Source organism: Helianthus annuus, chromosome 3 (assembly GCF_002127325.2).
Source record: "Helianthus annuus cultivar XRQ/B chromosome 3, HanXRQr2.0-SUNRISE, whole genome shotgun sequence".
NCBI lineage: Eukaryota > Viridiplantae > Streptophyta > Magnoliopsida > Asterales > Asteraceae > Helianthus > Helianthus annuus.
In genome coordinates, this window is record NC_035435.2 from 12,418,666 (window position 1) to 12,425,918 (window position 7,253).

Here is a 7,253-nt window from a genome sequence, read left to right on the forward strand (position 1 = left end):
AGTAAAAGTCCCATGACAAAATAAACTAAAATAGGATTAAAAAATCCAGGATACTAAAATAAGTAAGCTTCTCTTAAACATATTAATCTTTTACAGATGCACATGTACCACCATCAAAGATGGTATAACAACCTTTCTTTCTGAACTGTGGCCAAAATACCACAACCACCTACCCGTAAATAACATATTCAGTTAAATGGACTTATCATAAAGGTCTAGCACATATATTGACATCATTTAAGAGTAAAAAAAATGCTTCTTTTGACAATATATGGTTTGGACTAAATAATATAATTTAGAGTGCAAAATAGTTTGCTCATATTTTCAAGTAATCCTTTGCTTTTTTTTTTTAGAGATGGCAAGATAGACGGGTCACCACGTATGGCGGGGCCACGGATTGGGTAAGGTGTGAATTTAACTACAGGTCCATTTATGTATGAACGTAGAAAACTCAGAATATAACATTAAAAGATTACAATTTCAAGAAGTAGAATACAATATACCCTATACTCTGATACAAAGATGAACCAATAAATTTTAAAAAAATTGACCATTTGCCGCTCTAAATATGTGATCATTTGAAACAAATGAACAAAATAAACTCAAAGATACAACTCTCTGAAAACTCACCTGAAATCATGCAAATTCACTGAAAACCTAAGAAGCTTCCAAAAATGAATGAAAGTGATAAAGCTACTTCCTACTATACTGATTTGCCGATGTTGCCGTCAGAATTCAAGCTTCCAAAAATGAATGAAAGTGATAAAGCCACTTCCTACTATACTGATTTGCCGATGTTGCCGCCAGAATTCAATCCTTTGTATGCACCATTACAGCTATTGTGTTCACCACATGGGTCCGATACAAGAGACTAAATACCTTGAAAGCGGCTTACATAAGAAGCCAGTAGAATATGTTAGTACAGATGTACCAAGAAGCTATCATCACCTGTTTTTTTTTTTTTTTTTTTTTTTTTTTTTGGGGGGGGGGGGGGTATCATCACATGTTAAAACAAAAAAAATCGACTGTTGTACAAGTTGAACTAACTAAAGGATATGAAATTCACCTAGCTGATAGGGGGAAAGCATGACTAAATCTTCCGGAGAAAGAGCTCGTAATGCTGAGCCTTTGGTCAAAGTCCTTACCTGAAAGATAGAACCAATATTTTGTGAGCACGATGAACAAATTCCCTCATAAAACTAATTATTCTAGATAGTTACAGACATAATAAGTCCCTCCAAGATGAATGGCTCAATTTGTCGTAAGAACCACAAAAGCACCATTATCAAGTCAAAATATAAACTGACATCAAATGTTCCACCACCAAGGTTTAAATTTCGACCCGGCCCACCTGAAGCTTAGGCCGTCGATACGTCAAAGTGAAATACTTGAATGCACATGCCTAAACTCAACACGGGTCCTATGAAACAAAACATTTTAGATTATAAAAATTATTCCAATGGAAAACCATGAAATATTGACTACTGGCTGAAAGGGGAAAATAATTTTGAAGCACAAAGTTGCTAGCAATCAGTTAAGAATATTGTTATTGGTTTTAAAAGCCAAAAAAGGGTCAGCAATTTTAAAAGCTTTGTAATATTTGACTATGAACATGGTATTGAATCAACATCCACAAACAACGTATATGAGAAAAACACAAACATATTACTTCATAAAATGAATATGAATGAAAAAAATAGAATATTGCAATAAAGATACATGTAATTGAACATAGGAACAAAAAAAAGCACCGATTAAAGAGATTGATTAGCTGGATTATGTATAAGAAAAACTAAAATAAACTTCAACTAACAAAAGCATCATTATCATCTACTTGGATGCTAGGAATTCCATACGTCTTTCCTCTTACAATGATACCATCACCTACGGAATGTAGCTAAGTTAGAGAAGTTACCTAAACCCGTCGAAATGCTAGCCAAGCTATGACTAACACCAAAAGCGTCATGTTTACTCTCTTCGGCAAACCTACAAGTCCACCCGTTTGCCAAAGCGTCCCCATTTGCGCTTGCCTCCCGGTCAATATCTTACGTGGGTATGACTACATTTACATAATAACTAATTACACATAACCATTTATTAACGTTAGCATGATTAATAGGAAAGTACAGTGAAGTTGGTTGTCACATGGTGGCCAATATTCCAAATGATCTTGTCTTTAGGGATGTTGAAAACACACGGTGCAGTGTGACGGTTAGTTCGACGGCCCCTAAATTTGAATTCAGGTAACCCCCAGTCTTTGAACCTGTATAGACTCTTCTCGGAGCTCATCAGCCAACCTTTCAAGTTCCTGTATATCATAAAATTATAAATATATTAGGTAACAATACTCTAGAATATTTGACTTTCCTTCTCATTCGTACTTTATAGCTAATGCATGCGACTAATATTAATCCATTCTCTATTTGATAATAATGTTGTGACCCATGATACCTTAAGCCCTTCATCTTGACCATCGTTTTAAAGAACACTCTCTCTTTATTCTTTTTTTTACAGTTAATCCTTTTTAATCTCATAGAATGAAAAAAATTTACACTTTTGTAAAAGCTATACCTGTTAGCATGAAGCATATAGTTTTGGGTAAAAGTGAATCCAGCCGACATCATAAATACTGAGCTCTATATTGGTGCAGTACTTGTAATAAAACGTACACGAACCACATTAGCATGAGTCATTTCACCAATAGCATTTCACTATATATATATAGCAAGTGTAAACAAACAAATAGAAAACCAATCATCAGGTTTCAAGAAAAAGCCTTAAGAAATCATCTTGTTTCTTTAAGAATGACATTCCTGACCTCATTTCACAAAATGAATAATCAAAATTGTAAACACAAAATTTAAGTAATTCATACCTTTGGGAGACTCTGTAACAATTCTCTTATTGAGCATCGCAACCATGGACGATTAAGTTAACTTTATTATAAAGACTGTCCTGAAGTAAAAAAAATTAGAGATTTAATCGATCATATATATAGTCTATGAACTTGTGTTAACAATACACCAACAAACATCAACACCAACAAACTTTTAAACCACGTATATAAACACATAACAGTGTATCATGCCATTCTAAAAATAAAAAAAAAATCAACAAATAATAGTCTATGAACTTGTGTTAACAATACACCAACAAACATCAACACCAACAAACTTTTAAACCACGTATATAAACACATAACAGTGTATCATGCCATTCTAAAAATAAAAAAAAAATCAACAAATAATATTCCATGTCATTCAATAAACCACGCATACAAATGTACCTTTTTGGTACCTCTATTTAACACCTTTTATTTGCTGCAAATTAGTGGCTGACAACATGAGTTCCATAGGCTTCCCTGAGTCAAGCTCGTTTTTCCAAACCTGTGCATACTCTGTTTTTTTGTAACGAAACATGCAATTTACCCAAAAAAATGTTGAAGGATCTTTCCCTTACCAGCAAAATTAGTGAATAGCATGCTACTACTTTCTATCTTTTGTTCCCATCCCATAGCCATCCATTTTGACTTTTCAACCCAACATTGTGTTTACTGTAAAAAAAGCTCAAAACATTTCATAAATTTGAGCACAACTTTTTAACAGTTAATGAAATTGAAATATAAAGGATATGCATTCTTAAGAACCCTAATTCAATTGGACAAAAAGGATCAAAACATACCGATACGCGGCCGAAACCACAACTGATCAAAGTTATGTGGTGGAACCCTAGCCGCCGCCGCGTTAAACCACAACCATAATAAGACCACCACCGGAGAAACCCTAAATCAACCCATGCCGTTGTCATCGTTCCTTTTCAGGCCACCATCACCATCTTCCTTGTAGTTGATTAAACAATCACAGTTGTAGAAAAAAAATTGAGATGGTGGAAGGAAAAAAAAAGTATAAAAATCCATATGAAAAACCTGGGAGTTCGTCGGAGGAAGAAATCAGTGTAAAATGGGAGAAGAAAACTTACGGTTTCATATTCCTAAAAGAGGATACGGAAGATACCAGGGAGAGAACAAATATTGACTCGATTGAAGATATCAATCGCTAGAGAGACACTTCAACTTGATCTTCGTTTGTTATTCTTAGCAAGACACTTCGATCGCTGGACAGAATTCATATTATTGATGAGGATTCAAAGAAAATTTTTTGCAATTGATAATGGGGATTGAAAGAAGGATGGATTGGATGATGCGGCTGTAAGGGTTACTTGTGATAATAGATAATATATAGGGTCTGAGTACATGGGTTCGGGTTGCTCAAAACAGGATCCGCGTGAAGGAAGAAACCCAGATCATTTTCCCGCCAAAACCAATTATGAGAAGCTCTAAAAACACGCCACGTCAGCCCAAATTTTTTCATTTATTATATATAATAGATCAATGCAGTGGCTCAAAATTACTCTCAATATAATCGATCCTATTTTTTTTATTGTTTATATGTGTTATTTGTGAGGGTAAGAATCAAATAGGAAATAAGTTTTAGGTATGAAGTCTAAGAAATTATATGGGGTTGACACGTGTGTTTTTAACATTTTAAGTTGGAGGGGCATTTTAGTCTATTGACTTTTCATATCAAAACTCCCCAGATCTAAATATGAACTATATGTTCTTCATCCACATAGTTCTTCTTAGACCAACAATACACGCACACAATCACTCTGACTAACTAAAACCCTAACTATATAAATGTTAGTGCTAACCCTATCCTTTATTTTTGAATCCTCAGACCAACAATACACGCACACAATCACTCTGATCTCTCTCTTCTCTTCCATTTCTTCTTGAGAAAACCCTAGATATCATCCTCTTCATCAGCCGCATACAAACAATCAAACAAATGCATCCTACTCGCCCCCTCCCCCTTCTCGATTGTGAGTCATTCTTCTTTTTCTCACATTATGATGAGTCATTTTATTTAAAATGCTTTACAAAACCTTAATTGTTTTTCAGTTATACTTACAGTGATCGAGTCTTTGTATTCTACAAATTATTGCCAATATTATGGGTTTTTTATACATTACTTGATATAACTTCACCATTGGACAAAGGGTTAGCCAATGGGTGATATGACCATAGTCACAGATCCGTCGAGTGACAAGTACTTTGGAGTTTTTGTTAGATAAAAACATTGTAATCTCCATCTTGATACTGTAAAATATAACAATGTGTCTTTTTACAAAATGGAATGTATTCGCCAGTATTTCTTGCTGATAAAATGTTTTCAAAACGCGTTTCAGGTAACTTGATGTGAAGTTATTAGAAGCCAGCTATGGAGCAGTGAAGGCTTAAATAAAGTGGCTATAGTTACCTGAATAAAAGAAGGAAATTATGTTTTCAGCGACTAGGGTTTATCCCTATAAATACATTATAAATGAAATATGGGGTTTTAGCCCATTTATTTAAAATGTTTTGTGTTCTACAAACTCTGAAATTATTTCCTAACTACGATCCTGATGTTTTAATTCCACTGCAAATTTAATAAACACCGATACTACCCGTTAGGCTCGCGGCACCCGCTTCCAGGGTAGGGTCAGGGGTTGTGACACAATTCAATGAAACAGGCTCTGATACCAATTGTTGGGTCTGAGAGTGTGTGTAGGGTGTGTTTTTATGATAAAACAGTTAATCAAAATGAAATTCAATCAAACAGTAATAAACAAACTCATCAATCTAACACTACTAGATTTGGAAATGATTGCAGAATGATTTCATTGAATTGATATAATGTAATACAATCACAAATGTACATACAGTAGTCCCCCTCACCAGGGAACACTTTCTCAATTAGTTCTTTGTACTTAGCTCTAAGTGTTAACTATTACTATGAACAAGCTAAACTATATAGGAGGAGTGAACTGCTAGTGATGTCATAATGAAAGCGAGCCTTAACAACTTTATTAAATGATGTAACTGCCAGTTGTTATGAAAACTGCTGGATAGTTACACTGTTGCATTGAAGTGTTGTTTCTTTTGTGAGTTGGTGTGAACTGCTAGATTTCACAGAACTGCTGGTTGAGAACCACCCCTTCTGGAAGTTCAAAACTTCTGTCTTTGACTTGTTGACTTGGTCTTCTAGTTTTCAGAATTTAACTTTGGTTGACTTTGACTGTTAACTTGTTGATTAACACTTTGACAAGCAGCACTTGTTTTTCTATACTCTTGATCTTTGAGGGCAATAGTTTGATGCAACAATAGTTGGGCTGCTGTTTTGAGAAGCCTTTAAAGGGAGAGAAACTGTTGAACTTGTGACTGTACTGTTAGGGGAGGATTTTCCAATCCTAAGGATCCCGGATCCTCAAGTACTGCCAGGATCACGGATCCTCAATTCTGTTTGAATTAAGGATCCTCAATAGACATTGCAGGATCAGGATTCAGGATCCTTGTTGTTATCCTTATACTAACGGTTGCCTTCATTATGTTTAAGTTTTTTTTTGCAGGAGTATACGCCTTGGAATTGGTCTTGCCGATATTCTTGGGGAATATGTGTAACACCCGGAAAATGGGTTTGGTAATCAAACCACGTTAATACTAAAAGACGGGTAAAGTACCGTTAGTAGTAAAATTAACCCGGTGAATATTAGGATTTTTAAATTAATAAACCTAATATTAAATAAAAATAGTATAAAGGCTTTTGATGAAATAAAGTATATAGAAGGCCCGAGTTAATGGGACTCAAAATAAACTTAGTCATAATTTCCCCAGACTCACTGAGTTAACTAGGAATGTTTAACCTAGTTAGTAAATGAGAACATTGCTATTAAAATAAATAGGTTGTGGCCTACTTAATAATGAACCAAACACGAGGGGTTAAATTGGGATAACCTGAAAGGTTATTTAAACAAATCAAAACACAAACACACACATACGTGTGTGTTCTAGATCGAGCAGGGGAAGCTCCCCATGGAGCCAAACCCTAACCTTCAACAAAACCATCCGATTGAAGGGCCAAACGAAGCTCAAATTCACAACCGAACGTGAATTAACGATCACCAGAACAAGAGGATCATAAGGTATGTAAAATCTTGATGATTCGTGAAGTTTTAAAAAATGGATAATCATCCTAATCGCGAATTAGGCGTGGATTAGAGAAGCTATGGCTAGATTAGTGATGTATATATGCTTAGGAACAAAACCCTAAGTGAAAATTATACATAACATGCTATGAATTGAAGGATTGGATGATTTACCACACTAGGTTAAGTGGGTTTTAATCGTAGGAAGAACTTGATGATATAATTGTGTT

At 34.8% G+C, this 7,253-nt stretch overlaps 1 long non-coding RNA gene across 6 annotated transcripts; it reads right to left on the bottom strand.

Moving 5' to 3' along the window:
• Window positions 1-493: 493 nt before the first annotated feature.
• On the bottom strand, window positions 494-4,193 carry LOC110927537. 6 transcript variants are annotated; one of them, XR_004888240.1, is made up of 10 exons: window positions 3,979-4,193; window positions 3,682-3,834; window positions 3,460-3,553; window positions 3,287-3,386; window positions 2,876-2,955; window positions 2,572-2,711; window positions 2,146-2,308; window positions 1,916-2,059; window positions 1,067-1,145; window positions 494-890 (listed from the first exon to the last, which is right to left on the bottom strand). It is a non-coding gene; the product is annotated as an uncharacterized LOC110927537 (long non-coding RNA). The 6 variants fall into 6 exon arrangements; XR_004888239.1 differs by having other exon boundaries at window positions 3,682-3,838; XR_004888236.1 differs by lacking the exon at window positions 3,979-4,193 and adding an exon at window positions 1,225-1,420 and having other exon boundaries at window positions 3,682-3,956.
• Between the last annotated feature and the right edge of the window lie 3,060 nt (window positions 4,194-7,253).